Genomic DNA, 17508 nt, shown 5'->3' on the forward strand with positions numbered 1-17508 from the left:
AGATATGGGGAACACATCACCTGGCGACATTGTCATCATAAGCCATTACAAGTTTAAGAACACCCTAGTTACCTGATAAAGTTTATGTTTACATTACTCATCTATGGTTTTATTTTTAAACAAGAAGAATAAAGATATGTGTATTCGTGTATTGACTTTTTTTATTTATTCGCAAAATTTTATGTGGAGAACCATTTAACTGGAAATTTGCTGCTATTTTTTTCATTACATCAATTTAAGTATCGAATATCAATTATAAGAATACAAAAAAAATTATTAATTGATATTAACGAGCTATGATATAATTGATAGATAACGAATTAATCTTATCTTTAATAAAAAACCGCATAGAGCGTTAAGTTTAGTTATGGTGTTGGTAATCCTAACGTGAATACACAAAACTGAAGTAACAGCTGGTATGTTAAAATTTCTTGATTTGTATCATAGTAATCAGTTTTTGATACTCAATTAATAAACTAAATGATAGCTTTTTCTTCTATCAACTTTCTATACAGGGCGGGTTATTTATTAAAAGCACTCAAGTGATAAGTTCGTCACTTATGACGTGGTATAATATTTTAAATTAATTTTATATAACATCTAGCATTGAATAGCCTTAATATATATATATATATATATATATATATATATATATATATATATATATATATATATATCTCATTTAGATAGATCCAAATCTTAACCAGCTAAAGGAATGAAATTTAAACAGAAATTCAAATAATGTTTAATTTCTTTATATTTTATCACTATTAACAAATACCGCTCGTATGATTTAATTCAATTATTACTGAAAATTTAACTGGTTTTAGTAATCCATTATATTTCATGTAGTTCTAATAAACCAAATTGACTAACTTATGCAATTTATGATTTCATTATATTGCGAAAAAGAGTGTAATCATAAATTTTATGCAATTATTTATCATTTAACAATAATAACTATATGATTAAACACGCGGTGATTGAACTTGCGTTTAAAATATTTGACCCCAACGCAAATTCACGAGGATTTGGTAGATACAATGGGGAAGGCTGCACTATTTGACATAATGATGCGATGCCATAAGTTTGAATGTCGTAGATATTCCTATATAGACGATCTTGCAGGTGGAGCATCTGCAACCACTACTACACATACTGTAGAAAAAGACACTGATCTCGTGTTGCGAAATTCACGTGTGACTATTAAACAAATATTTGAAAATAGTGGTCTCGCAGAGTGGGTTACTACGAAACAGATGAATACAAACACACAAAAAAACAAAGTCGAAAAGATAATTACAGTCTTAAGCGTTACTTCAGTAGAAGTTATTTCCAAAATTACGTGAGACAATAAAAATAAAACGCCGAGGGAAGTTACTCAATAAATTTAGCTAAAACGTAATGTTAATAAGTTATTTTTGAGTAAAAAAAATTAGTTACGTTATTTTATAAATACACTGTGTAGTAGTTAATTTCTAAATATTTAAAATATGCAAATCAACGAATTTTATAGTCCGATGTCAGTTAATATATCATGGTCACAGCTGTTAATCAGTGGTGAAAAATTTATACTCATTATAATTTAGGAATGCATGAAATATTGAATAATTTTGTTTATTACATTAAGTCATATGACTAAACAAAGTATTATCTCATACACAATAGAATAGTGTGTATGTAAGCAATAATCCCGTATTTTTGTGCTGGTTGTAGGTATGTACATTAAAAAAAAACAATTTGATTACTTTTTTCTATATTATTTGTCTGTTATTTGTGTTCTAATTTCCAAAAATGTAATCAACTTTTAATATTATCTTCTATACTTACCGAAATAACATACACACGTAATGTTCAAGAGTTGATTTAGCTATTTTGCAGTAAATAATATTGAAGAGTGAATAACCTTTCTGTTTTAATGGCAAATTATATTCGGGTTGTTATTTTTAAGTTGAAGTTCATATAAGTGGTTTAAATAAATGTGCAAATTCACAGAAAATGAGGTTGGGTTTTTTTGTATAAAAAATTTGCTTTTAGAATGAAAAAGATAATGAACAGTTTATTCTGTTGTAAAGAGTGATTCATGATCTAACAATATATGGCAATAGGACCAAATATACCTCTAAAACATATTGCAGTGAAATAATATACAGGTGTTGATAGAGAAAATAGTATATAATACAAGTGAAGAAAACGAATGAGAAATTTGAGCAAACATACGAGCGAGAAAAGCACTTTTCTCGCATATGTACACCCTATGTTTTTATATACACTATTCGTCAACTACGTGGAATAATAACACTAACAGAATTTTGGAACAGTTGGCGGAAAGCATTAAAAAAAATTAGTCTTTTGTCTGGCGGGGCGTTTGAAGAGTACTATTAAAATTACTTGATTCATCACGTAAAATTTTGGTGTCTTGTATATATCCGGATAATTGGTCATATTTTTCAGTAAAATTTTTAAAATTAAACAATATAAATTGTTTTTGAATAATTATTTTTATATTTAACTGCTCGTGATTGTGGAATGATAATTTTTGGAATATTTTAATGAATTAACTTTTTCCACCAGGTTAAAATTAGTTGAAATATGTACGTCAGAGTGATTATAATTTATTGCTTCACTTACTTTCAGATTGAACTTGAAAATAACATCAAAGTATACATCTTAACAGTTGAATAACTGATTTAAAATTATAGTTAATATCTAGTAGAATTTCTTGCTCTTAACTAACTGTAGTACTTTTTCTATGCTGGTAGTTTAAAAAGAAACGTTTTATATTTTATATATACATATATTAAGAACTTCCGTTATTCACTTTTCAAAAAGCTGTCATTAGATGATTTGAAATTTTGCACACTTATTAAGATGCGCTGACAATTCAATAATTTCGTAAATATATACCATTATCCTTGCCAGGTGTGTAACGGTATCTTTTAACTCGATTTTCGAAAACCTACAAACGTCAGATTAATTTGAAATTTTGCACACTTAAAGTAAGAAAAAATAATTATATAAATTCGCACCATTATCCTTGCTAAGATAGTATTTTTTTCATATCTTATTATGAAAATTGAACTATCAGATAAGTGCAAAATTTTTCAAATTAGTTGGACTATCTAGAAAACTTGTATTCAAATTGCTTCAAACTGTGACTTGAGTCCGTTTTGTAACTTGTTAAAGATCTCTTATTGTAATGGATAACGCTGCCTATTAAAATCACCGAAGTGAATGTATACCCATTTCAAAACAGTCGGAAAGATGAAATGCAAGAGTATCTGTGTGAAAAGGGGACTACATTGAATACGTTATAGATGAAATAACTCGCAGAAACGGCATCACAAATTTACGACGCCACCGATCATTACGAGCCTCGCATTTCAATATTTACTTGAGCATCAACAAAAAATTATAGTATTCTATTCTTACTCGAAAAAGCAAAAAATAGGGTTAAAGAAAAAAACGAAGGATTCCGCTGTCTTCTGCAGCATTCCTTCGTTCTAATACGTTATAAGTTAAAGAAAGGCTATTTGTGAATTTTTTTTAACTTTTCAAATACATACATTATATAAATATATATATATATATATATATATATATATATATATATATATATAATAACTAATATATATTATAATACACAAATTATAACTTTTTTTAATGTAAAGCAACTCATTCTGTAGGAATCTTTTCAGGAATATTCGTGTGCTTAATTTGTTAATGTGTGTAGGTATGTTGATATGTTAGTTGATATCAGAAAAATCGTTGCACGGCTATCCACTTACGAACGCGGAGGACGACCTTAACTACCCATTCGACGTTCAGAGTTAGTTAAGGGCTCAATATTTTAAAATGCCAAAAAATGCACAATCACTTGTCAATTGAAATCAAATCGATGCCCTTCCCTTCTGAGGTACCTGTGGTGCGACTCAATTAAAGCTAATCTTCAAACTACAAAAGAGAACTGTTAGATATTTACTCGGACTAAACAGCAGGGCTCACTGCAGTACCTTCTTTAAAAGATTAAATATTCTAAGTCTTCCTTCCTTACTATATCTTTGATTCCGGTTGCCTAATTCGTAAGCACGTTTCTCCAATTTCAGAAAGATCGTTACACGGCTATCCACTTAGGAACACGGAGCACGACCTTTACCTACCTACTCCCCGTTCAGAATTAGTTAAGAGCTCAAAATTTTACAATGCAAAAAAATTCATAATCACTTGCCAATTGAAATCAAATCGATATCATCGATTTTCCCGCACTCTGCAATAATTTGAGGACATATTTACTGGAAAGTGCATTCTTTGTAAACGACTACTATTCTAATAATAATATTTCATTCCGACCATGCTGCATACTGGTATAACTTTTGCTATGGGCTTATATACTAATTATCACCTATTACTATTACCTATAATTTGAAATTTTATTTTATTTGTATATTTTTTTAGTCATTTTTATTTATACAAAATTTTGACAATGAATCATTTTTCTCTTCTTTATTATCTTTTTTAAAACTGGTATTGGGAATTTTGTTTAATATTTGGGATTGATAAAGTGCATTATACATAACAAAGCTGTATTTGGTGGAATGTTTGAGTATCGGTATGATTCAATAAAATATTCTTATTGAAGTTAGAATCATGACATAACGTATAATTTCATAATTACCACTCGGTAATTACGTGTTTTCACGTTTTTTTAAAAAACAAATAACAACTTTATTAACACAAAAATACAATATTAACTGAACAAAAAGTTATCTTAACAATATCTCTATCAAAAACTGTACCAAAAATCAACACCAAAATCATAGTCTAATTCTAAAATAAAAGTATATATAATAAAATAGTTTATAGTTTATAATTGATTATTTTATAAAAGTTCAACAGTTTCCAGGTTCGTAACTCGGTTAAGTTTTTTATGTTGAAAACCACAAAACATATCGAAGTTCAATCAAACATATGTAGTCATAATTAGGGTACGTACACAGTTTGTTCTGAATCGTATAAAATATTGGCACTAAATTGGTTAGGTTAGGTTAAAAGTTAAACAGTGTTCGTCGAATAACATGTTCGTTTTTAATATATGATCTATAACTTTTCTCAGTTGTACCACGCATTAAATAGTAGAATATGGAATTATACTTAATTGTTCAATCCGTTTAATAAATCATTTTCTAACTGATCTTGAGGGTGTACCTCATTAATTTCACTTTTAATTTGTACTAAAGTTTTGAGTTTTAATTAAAATATTTGTGTCAAATGTCTAGAACAATTTGACAACTACAGTTATTTACTAAATCGTAAATTATGGGGTAAAAATATTTATCAGTCAAATATTTTCTTAGAAATCATTTTTATAAAATTATTACTGTTACGTGTAATGCCGACTAAAGGAATTCAAAAATTGTTATTAATAAAGATAAGATAAATTTAATAAATTATAATTGTTGATTGTTCGATATCACCTTGACGATTTCTGTCTTGTTTTTGATAATCCAACCAGAAAAGCGTAGTAATCGCGTAAACTAAAAATATAAATTGTATGTAAAAACTTCGTCATAAATAAAAATAAATCTCATTGAATATCGCACTACAGTTTAATGTAAGTATATTTGCTACTTTTAATTATATTATCGTTTATCATTACAGAAATGCTTGACTGGTTCGAAAAATTGCATTTGTTCATAAGTCTCCTAGATAATGGAATATGTGCAGATGAATTTCGCAATTGCAACTTCATCGGTTTGGTGTCATTTCCGTTACCTATTATTTTGAAGAGAAATTAAGTAACTTTTACATTGAGAATCAAAGAAATATCAATAATAACTTTGTTCGCGGTAGATAGTTTGCACACATTCTGAATGTATTCTGAATATCGTCTAGAAGTGTCAAATGCGCAGACTTTGCTCAGAATATATTCTGAAAATACATTCCTCTACGAATGAAATATGAACATCTGAAATTATAATTTTAATTAAAAATTACCTAGAAGAAGAAAAACCACATAGGGTACAGATTATTTCGTTGTAAATATCACAAACATGCCAAATAAATTAATGCATATGCGCCAGATGGAAAATCCTCACCCAGGTCCGAGTATACATTGGACGTATTCAGATCACTTTCTGAATCAGAAATGCGTGCTCCACGAATACAGGATTTTAAATCCCGAACATATTTTACTATAACCGCGAACGCACAATTTTAAACTGTACATAAATCTGGTAACAGAACATGTTCAGGATCTCTACCGCGAACAAAGCTAATATCAACTGGTTGATTGGACACTTTTGTAAAACTATCCTTTTCGTCATCTTTGGCACATTCTTCCTTGTTGATTCCTGATTTTTGTTGTTATTATTTATTTGTTTTATTATTTTCTTTTGTTTTCTCTTATTGTGACCAAAAATAGTTAAAGTATCCTGCAGAAAGTAGGTAACGGAAAAGAAGAGGATTAATTTTGGTTAATGATGGCCATGATGCAATGAAAAGTCAAATTGACTTTATTACTTCTAATTACTTCTAAATTAATTATACTTATAATTTGTACTTACAAAAAATACTATTGAATACCTAATTAGCTTTCCTCAAAAAAAGTGAAGAAAATAAGAAGTTACCGTGGTTTCGGATAACGTAAACTTCCGGCATATAAATGGAAGCTTTCGAATAAATCATGGAGTAAATAGCTTTATTTTAATTTGTACTTTCTACTTATGTCAAATTTTCTATTTGCCTCTTCTAAAAACCGAGAAGTTTTGTTTTCATTTGTACTACCTATAAATTATCATTAACTAATTGGCACCCACAGATAAAGTGGAGATTAGATAAAAGTAACGTGCGTCAGAAAAATTACAATCCTTACAGATAGAGAGACAGAGAGTTGTTTAAATTTTGTAGGACAAGGAGGATTTTTATAAGGAGGAGAGTTTGTTGGAGTGGACCCTGATATAGGAATTGCTCCTCTGCAGTTGGCCAGAAGAAAACTAATGAGATCTTGCAAGCAAAAACTTCTCGGATTGATATTTTTTGTTTATTTTAAATTTAAAAGGAGGCGGGTGGATACAACTGCAGCTACGTTATTCACCAGGTTGCAGGGAAACCGCAGAAAATCTGTAACACCGAAGATCGGGGGGGTCGGAGTTTATCTGATTAATATGAGGAAATTATGAAGGAAGTTTAGGTAGATTTCAGAAAGGTCATCATACGCTGTTGCAAACAGCGTAAGGGCGGATAAGGGAGTTTTCTCTTGGATTTTGAACCGAGGTGCCGCATATTGTTGATTCAGGGGATGAGAAGGGTTTCTTTTGCAGCGGAATTAGTTAATTCGATGGTACGAATCACATAGCGGGCTTGGAGTTCATTTAGGCGGCATGGAATGGGGGTTATGTCGATATTGACATAAACAGTGTTGCTAGTGCTGAATCTACACTTGTATTGGCAGTACCTGAGAATGGACTACTCGCAGGACAGGAGTTTTTTGATAATATATTCGGGTAGGTAGTGCTGGGGCGAATATATTTTCTGCACGTCGTCCTTGCAGAAAAAATAAATTGTAATAAATAAAAACTTATGACTATTTTAAATTTCCAAATAATCATTTCAATTTGTGGTAAAATTAGAAGTAAAATCTCTTAATGGAATACCTACTTCTATCAGTCTTATCGAATATTCAAGAATAAGTCACTTTTGACTATATTTTTGTATTGTTGCTGAAGATTGCGAATGTTTTCAGACAACACCTAAATTACACAGTAAACTTTCAAGTAACCTACCATGTACGCAGGTAGTAGCTAGATGTCGTTATACATCTCTACTAGTGATAGTGCATTATTGTATAAGAGAAATCAGATCTGTACATGCGGAAACCAATGAATATTTATTGAATAGTTACCTCTTTTGCAGTTTTGCTATAAATAATGAAGATCTGAATGAATAAAGCATGCTAGGTTATAATTTGATTTAGCTAAAAATATATTGAAAATTGAATACGGAATAACGAAATACAAAACGGGTCAAACATTTTTACTTTACATCCCTTTCGGTCTTTTCTAAGAGAATCATATTTTTCGGTGGCACAAATAAAAATTTTCAGGTTGTAACTGAATGAAAATAATGCCATAAGTTTGTTTTATTGCAATCTTATTTTTTTTCTGTAAAAATTATAATTTGTCATAACGCACGCTACTTTTATGCTTTCTCCACTGCACCTGACGGTGCAAATTAGTAATTGATTATTTATAGGTAGTACAAATAAAAAAAAAGCGAATAATATGGGATTTCATTCGAATTGAATTGATTTTCGGCAAGAACCAGAATTCTCTAACGGAGGAGCTACGACCATTGAAGAGCACTTTATCCGCCTTTAAAAAATAATTTTCTCGACTTTAGAGGGGTGCAAATAGAAAATTTGTTTATTTAGATAGTACGAATTAAAATGAAGCGTTACTCCTCTATTTAATCAGAAGCTTCCCTTTATCTATCAGAAGTATACGTTTTGCGAAAGCGCGGCATTTTCTTGTTTTCTTCGCTTTTAATATGGGGCTGCAAAGTATTTAATAGTATTTCTACTATCACAAATAAAAGCAAATCTAGCCATGTGCGATTTTTCTATAAAATCAATATTATTTTGCTAGAGTCTTTTTGACAATCGACAATGTTGAAATTCGGAGATCAGTATTTGCGCATATTTCTGATCAAGACATATTGCACTGCAGTTTGTCTTGCTCCATGCTTATCAGTTTTTACAATGAACATGTTTATGGTTATTTTATATTGGAAAAAGTAGAAATAATTTTTTATCTTTGTTTGAAACACCTATATTGTCATTTGTACATGTAATTAGGAAAATTTGTATGAAAATGAGAAATAGCTGCAAAATACCTCAAAAAATATGAACGAACTATGTTAAAAAATACACATAAAACATGATTATTTTTGTTTTCAGATAAGCAATTAATTCGATTACAGCTTTTAAGACATGTAATTATACTAACATATTCTGAACCATCAATAAATGATGCGTGTGGGTGTATGTTGACTAATTAGAATACCAAATTGAATATGCAAATTTGTAATTCAATTTATATTTTAATACGTCTCTTAAAGAAATTAAGCAGATTTAGAAGTTTGTTGGATTTATTGAAGTTACGAATCGGTTTAGATGACCAAAAATTGATTTTAGAGCTACCTAGAAAAACGCTGCAATGCAGTTTAGATATTGCCAAAAATTCAAAACGAGCGAATGTTAGAAATGGAGCAATTTACGCTGTCTTAATAGGTGTAACAGATGATATAGCTGGTAAATGAACAGCTATCAATTGGTTTTAGATTATACGATGAAAGCAAAGGGAAAATCCGAAAAGATAATCTTGTAACTGAGGATTGTCTAGTGTATGTATGATTCGAATACAATATCAAAATCATTACCATGTCAAGTTTTTAAGTAAGCCTAACTGAAGATTCCAAAATCATGATTTTACATATACGAGTTAAGTTTAAAGAAGTACTTTTATTCTTAGAAACTTTCCTTTAAAAATATTGAAAAACATTATAGAAAAGACGTGGCCGAGAGTATCACTGTGCATAGTGCAGACCTCTCAAACTGCTCGTGTAGTGTATATTATTTTTCTTTATAGTCGGCCGAAAGTAAGTAATGAAAGAAGTATTGAACGCTGACTTTTTGGGCAATGTATATTATTACATAAGGTAATTAGTTTCACTTTATTATACAAATTACTAATAAGCGTATAAGTATGAAGTGCCAAAGTAAAAAGCTAATTATAAAGCATCAAAAGTATATTTTTGTGCAGCCAATATTAATTTTCTTGGGGAAATTATAATACTTATTTTAATTATTGATTGTGAGTAAAATAAATAAAGCTTGAAAATTATTGGTGGATACATTTCCAAATAAAAAAACAACGAAGTAAAGTGAGTAAAATAATGTAATGAAACAACTGGTTGTGCTGATTTTTTATTAGTGTATTCCATTACTTTGTGTGTAGAAATATAACTTTACAAGGAAGTTGCAAAATTCTGCAGCATTCACCTTGTTTCATAAATTTGCATTAGGTATATCAGAAAATTAAAAATTAACTGTTCATCAAGTTTAGCGAGTAGCCATAAAAACTATCTTCAGTATTTGTGAAGTACTTTCATGATTTGAAAAAGCACAACAAGAATTACTTAGTTTCAGCTTTTTCCAGACTAAATTTATCGAATAATTTCATAAATTTACCATATAGAGACTGCATGCGTGAGCTATCGGCAAGTTGGCTACCGCGTTTGTAACTAACTGTACATGAAACCTGGATCCACCACTACACTCTTGAGCAAAGGGCGAACGTGCTCCCAAAAAAACAAAGACGGTTTCATCCAACGGAAAAGTGATGACTACCGTTTTTTGGTATAGTCGTAGAAACAATAACACCAGTGTATTACGCATTACTAATTGGTGAGGTAATGAGAGAAATTAGACAAAAGCGACTGCATTTGAGGAAAAAGAAATTTCCCACACTTAGCCAGGGCTATATTTTACGAATTGTACAGGTTTCAGACAACATTCGTACAATAATATCTCTCAAATAAACATATCATTAATTTTTTTTGCTGCATTATCACTTATCTGTTTAATTTAAAAATACGCTTATAATACAACATACAGTTTCAACTATATTATATACATAATTTTTTACATTCTTTACATACATATATTTATGTTTATAATTTTTAATTCTATTCTACAGCGGCAAGCTTAAATTTGCTCTCATTATTTTTGAAGGACTACGAGTATCCGAGTTACAATTTTCATCCAAATCTGTTTTTATTGCCTGATCTTCTCTTTTTGATATGTCGTACGTGATTCCTTAGTCTTCTGTTTATTCTTTTGTGAATTTGCTTTATCGTTTTTTAAACTGCCCACTGCAGTCGCACAAAAATTTGATCTTTTCAGGGAGCATTTCACATACTCACTTTGTGCTCTGAGAAAATCCGGCGCGCTGCTGACTTTCATTAATTTTGTTCTATATATTTATAAGTTTACTAATCGGTGTCTCGGTTTTTCAACTAAAAAAAAATCAACACTACTACACAACGTACAAACCAAGTTTTTTCACGCGTCATTTCTTGATACCTAGTTCACGTAAAGTATCGTTATCAAAATATAAGTTTTTCAAACAATGAACAAATTATTACGGACATCGTTAAAAAATATTTTAAAATATGTATTAATTGCTGCCTAAAATTCAAAGTCAGTACAAAATTAAATAAATTTTTTTTGTCTATGTCGCCTAGTCAATTTGAAGGAACCTCAAATCTACAATCTACGTATAGGGTGTGGCAGTAATAATGTAGTGAGAGAACGATATATGAAAGCTGTATATATTCAGCAAGGTCCGAAAGAGAAGAAGAATATATTCGAAATGCAAAAATAATAATGTAACAAGGTCTAAAAGGTAAATTGCATTTTGGTTATAATTGTTGTAGATATAAATCACAATATTTGTTAAATTTTAATCCGTATAATATTTAGCGATCAAACTATAGTAATTATTCATTAAAAATTGATATTCTCATAATTGCTATCTATCAGTTTAATTCGTTCATTCGCAATATCAGAGCTCGACACACTAGATTCTATTTTATTCATATCTTCGATTCACTTGGCTCCGATGACCCTGTCTATTGACCCAACTGCAACTACAAACCTCATTCCAATTTTTATTTTTACCACTTATATGTCACAGATGTGAATTATTTCTTGATAAAATCACGTTATTATTCTGATCCATCTCGAAGCACTTCTATAAATAAAACACAAATGAGGTAGGGCACCAATTCCATCAACTTCGTCAACTCGTAAATTTTTTTTGGCTAAAAAGAAAAACTTACAACATACCATAAACCAGGAAATTACGATGGAGTCAAAATGAGTAGCTGAAAAGCCATTGCTCTTGCTCTGTAAAACTATCCCTTATGGCTATTAACTTCAGACAAAAATCTCGGTTCTCTCCTCGAAAACCCCTATAAACAATTCGAACCCTCTCGAACTAGTAAGCTGCCGATAATTACCGTGCATCGCATTCTAGACATGATAAACACTACTTGTAAATTCGTGTAAACCAAGAGTTTAAGTAATGTACCCAAATAAATTCTGCATTCTGATATCGGAATAGGCAGATTAGCCATGTAGTTATAGGCTAGTTTTACGAATAAAAGAGTAATAAAACCCATTCCTATTGCTAAACTTAGTACGATCATTACGAGGATGTATTCATATCTGATTAGCCTAGACCAGTTCCATGTATAAACAAAATATTGCGTTACCATAGCAACGAACAATAACTTATTAGAAGTGTCAGTGTAAAGTTTGACACCAAAAAAGTTACGCAATAAATTAAAAGAAAAAAGATGTCCATCGACATTGTGAAAATCGAAAAATTGGAGTACCAGCCATCATCAAGTACCTGTATTTAAAGGGGTTAAGACGTAAGCAGATTTACGAAGATATGCTTAATACCCTTGGTAATCAATATCCTTCGTATGCAATCGTGAAAAATTGGACTGCAAGCTTCAAAAGAGGTGAATTTTCTATTGAAGATGATGACCTATCGGGAAGGACAGTTTCTGTGTCAGTCCCCAAAAATATCGATGCAGTTCAAGACATGATTTTATCAGACCGTCGAATTAGGCTGAAACGGATATCTGAAGCACTGGATATTTCATACGAACGCGTTCATTTCACGTCAATTTGGACATGAGAATAATTGCTGCAAAATGGATCTCCAAATGTTTAATTTTGAATGTTGACCAAATGTGTGCAAGAGTAGAAGCATCGTGTTCGATTTGTACTCGATTTGAAAACGATGTAGGCTTCTTAAACCGAATTGTTACTATGGATGAGACTTGGGTACAGAAACAATGTAACAATCGATGGAATGGAGACACTCTGTTTCTCCAAGACCTAAGAAGTTTCGTCTCCAAAAATCTGCTGGAAAAGTTGTTGCTTCAGTTTTTTGGGATGGCCTTGGAGTATAATCAAAGGTGTTGTCCATAAGTTTTTTTCCAATGAGTACCTTCTAGCTAATTAAAATTAGAATTTTTATTTATTTTAACTCCAGAATCTCTTCCCAACACATTTCACCGAAAATACGATTGTAGGAATTCTAGTTTGATTATGGAAAATTTGGAAGAGCCGCATGAACGTCGTTTAATACAAGTAGGTCTTCTAACAGTTAATGCAAAAACATTAATATTTAATGGTCATTTAAAGACAACCATTCATGTAAAATTGTTTATAATATTGTTTATAATATAGTACGCTTGGTATTAAGACTTACAATTTACAGTTATTAAAATAGACTGATGTGGCGAGTTTCAAACAGTACGTAAAGCTTCAGGAGAACCAAAGGAAGAAAGAAAGTAAATGCGTTCTTTAGAAAAGAATTTTCACGGTTCGAGATGATAAGAATCACCCTGAAATGAGTCGAAGTACACTTGAAAACTTTGAAAAGAAATAGGTTTTCGCTGGAACGAGCATTCCAGAAGATTTAATAGAAAGAATCGATATTGTAGTATGGAGAAGTAATTACTATAAAAGAAATGAGAAACAAAATAAGAAATATATTTTATTTAGATGAAACAGGAATCAACGAGAGAGATACACCAAATTAATTTGACTTATTCAAATAATTTAGGGGCGCAGATAATAGAACACATCGGCACATGATATTGTTAAAGGTTTATTGACGTTTGCATCTACTCGATTTCTTCGACACTGATTCGAACAATTGATAAATCTTTTTCCTCAGAATAGTAATGCATACCTAATGCAAGATATCACCCCAAATATCTAGAAAAATTGCCTGCATCCAAGTAGTTAACAAAAGATTTACAAATAAATGTTTCGAGAAAAAATAATTCTTTTAAAATGAATGATGTTAGACAACTGTAAATTATATGAACCCGGGAACTGGGAAATATTCGAGGTATAACTTCAGAAAATATTTCAAATAAAAAAGTGATACGCTTATGAGCTACGAGTGATTTATCATTTTAATACTCTTTCATTCATAAATAGACTATAATTGAATAGAAGGGGAAATGTTCAAGTTACAGCGGTCAAAGTATAATTTTTGATTATGACGTTTATAATACACATGCGTGAATTGTTCTTTAAATACAAAAAAGTTATTTTCAGGTTGTTTGGGTTTTTATTTCACTATTGTTAAGCAAGTAAAAACTATCATTAATTCTATTATCTGATTGTTTTAATTTATCTCCACTTATAATGCACATTATTCTGAAGAATAACTGAAACCACTTTAATCCAGCAAGCGTATAGTAAGGAAAATGCTTTTTTTTTGAAACGCTATAATAAATATTATTATAATTTGATTCAAAAGGAAGCAAAATAAATTTAAGTCGCAAATGTTCGAGGCACAACATGAATATATACCTTGATCTTAGAATTGCCACTTTGGACAGGTACAAAAAATCAATATAGAAAACTTCCTTTCGTGTGGAAAATAAATTCTTGAAATGAGCTTAAAAATACAACTTACATAGAAAGTTACATTAAAATTAATCTATTGGTCATTAATTGATTGGTGATCCATATTTTCTGATATGATTTTTTTTTTGAAAAAAATGTTTGTAATATATTATGGCATTCGTGAAAAATTTGATTTTTCTTCCTAATATTTTTCAACTTTTGCGTCGAATCTGTTTACCTTCGTGTCTACATTTTAAGCCGAAAAATATTAATTGTAAATTTGAATATTACAAAATGTTTAATTCAAAATTCAAAAAACATGTCTTATTCATATCAGTATTAGTATTTATTCGATAATCAAAAGCTCTTCATTCTTAATCTAAAAAGTACAAAGGCCCAATAGAGAAGAACTAGAATCTTTTTTGCTTCTGGATAAACAGACATGTTGTATGTTATAATACACTTATTATTCTATAGAATGGACGCATCAACAGATATTGAGTAGAAATTTGAAACGTATATACTCTTGATACCTTCAAACTTGACATACTATTACGAGGGTTACGATTTGAACGCATCAACCGCTTCTTCAAGTATAGAAAAACGATGACCTCGCAATTTAGTTTTGATCTGCAGGAATAAGAAGAAATCAATGGGTGCCAAACAATTAGATGTTTTAGCTGTTGAAAAGCGTCTTTTTTTAATGATGTGCGACAGTTTGCATTGTCGCACTGCAAAATGATTCGTCTTCTGCGATTGATTTTTTCGAACACTTTTAGCAAACAAATGCTGGTGTATCATTCACAATTAAGCGTTCCATTGCTCTAACGGAACGGTGGCGATATGTCTACTTCATCCGAAAAAATAGTCGACCATTTGCCTCGAGGTGCTTCGTGTGCGAATAACTTTTATTGGATTTTGCTCGTTTTGAAAGATCCATACAGTCGATTGGTGTTTAGTTTCGGGTTCATAAGCATAAATGCATGATTCTTCGCCTGTTACTATTCCATAGACATCTCTTTAAGTACCGTGATTGCATTTTGTCAGCATTTCTTTACACGAATCGATAAAAGCAAATCTTTTTGACAACAAAATTCACGCGATATTGAATGAATGTCACATGATGATTTTGTAATGTCAGCTCACGTAAGCCTCGATGTTCCTGGCACAGCAACCGATTATGGACAACCTTCACGAAATTCATCCTGTAGCGAAGTGCGACCATGATTGACTTCGGAAAACCATCTATGAATATACATAGATCACATATATACATTCATACAATCGTTTTTTTCTACCGCACATCAATAAGACACTCTTAAAGAACAAATTTCATACTTTTCTATTAAGATTTTTCTACTGGCTGTTTCTTTCCCACGAAAACCTTTTATTCAATTATTATTAGAATATAAAAAGAATATATTCCTCTTGTGTACATATATATTTTTCAATGTTCTCAAAATATCTACACTGTAAATGCAAATTTTCAATAACAGTGGCCGTTGTTAAAATTATGCAAAATGTGATGAAACGAGGGCTCTTTTTCAGAGTGCGGAGTAACACTTTAGCCACCATCCAAAAGAGTTTTTTGGGTAGTTTAAAGAACTAGCATATTCGCTGGACTAAGAGTGGGTATATCATGAAAAAGAGATTAGGTTGAAAATTGAATATTTGTTTACAGAAAAGTAACTTTTTCATTGAAATGTCACTCTTCTGAACCCGCTCTCGTATACCTCTTAAACGAGAGGATCCACTCTGTTTCTTAAGTGAATGTGAATGTTGTAAACATGTCAGAATATGAGTCTTTAAAAACTTCTTTTCGAGAATAACCTTATTACAGTGGTGACTAATATTTATAACTTGAAAATATTGCATAGTAAACAAAAAAATTACAGAAAAGATCCCATCCTAAATAAAAACAATAACGTTGTACACATAATTGTTTATAGAAATGTATTATAATTATTTGATTATGGGAAAGAAACGGTTGTAATTTGAAACACGGCGTTAAATAATACTATGTAAATACAATCAGATGTACGACGCCGCAAAACCGAAAAAGTTCCCCAAACATTGAGTCATCATCAAAATCCACAGACACATGCTTCCCTTTCTCTCTCACATTGTGTCCGCATTCTTCAAGTCTTCACTACGGCAACTATTACAAATCCAAAGCTACGATTATAAACTCGAATCCAAAGTTTAGTTCAAGATTCAGAGAAATACGGTAATATATGACAGATCAGCTGTTTTCAAATCAAAAACAAGTGCGAAAAAGCGGTTTCTTTTATTTACAAAATTTAAATAAATCGGAATAGGTAGGACAATATGATAATTTTAGGCACTAACCATCGCATTGTAATATAATAAATTTAATTTGATGACAAAGAGGTTACTAAAATTAACAACAAATAAACACATGATATGTTACCTGTTGATATATGAATGTTACTTAGAATAAAATACTACAGTTCAATGAACTAACCTGATAAGGAAAGGTAAGTAAGTCCATCACTTAACTAAATCGTAATAGGAAAAACTATAAATAAATATGAAGTAGTCGAAAATAACTATCCAGAAGTGGTGTACGTACAGGTAAAATTAAACTTAAATATTACTTTACTCAAAGTTTGAACCAATTGACGATTTACTAACTATTTCTAGTTAAGTTAGATTCATAACTATGTAATAAAAATACAATATAAATAATAAATCTACAATAGAAATAGTGACCAGTTATTTTCTATATAATTATTTCCAACATTTTAGATTGCAAACACCCTAACAAATTTTGTATTTGAAAAAATAGAGAAGTTTTCTAAAGGCACAAATAATATAATTGAAAAAGAATAGTTTTATTAGAATAGATGGAATTAAATTTTTTGATAAAACTACAATGAATAAGAGATGAATATCAGTTGAATTTACTTATCTATTAAAATATCTCATGGTATTTTTGGCTGGATCTACTTATACTTTTCTTATTCACTATTAAAATTCAGAAAATT

At 30.4% G+C, this 17508-nt stretch overlaps 1 protein-coding gene across 4 annotated transcripts in view; it reads left to right on the plus strand.

Moving 5' to 3' along the window:
* The first annotated feature begins 334 nt into the window (after positions 1-334).
* The window catches only part of LOC130897561 (unconventional myosin IC), a 53730-nt gene continuing 36556 nt past the window's right edge, over positions 335-17508 (plus strand). Inside the window, exon 1 of one of the 4 annotated variants that reach the window (XM_057806488.1) lies at positions 335-416. The gene's annotated coding sequence lies outside the window, so the exon portion shown is untranslated. Of the gene's footprint in view, positions 417-1548; positions 1717-5458; positions 5612-16622; positions 16819-17508 lie in introns of those variants that run through there. The other 3 variants (XM_057806486.1, XM_057806487.1, XM_057806489.1) reach the window with 3 other exon arrangements.

This window comes from Diorhabda carinulata, chromosome 8, assembly GCF_026250575.1.
Source record: "Diorhabda carinulata isolate Delta chromosome 8, icDioCari1.1, whole genome shotgun sequence".
Lineage (NCBI taxonomy): Eukaryota > Metazoa > Arthropoda > Insecta > Coleoptera > Chrysomelidae > Diorhabda > Diorhabda carinulata.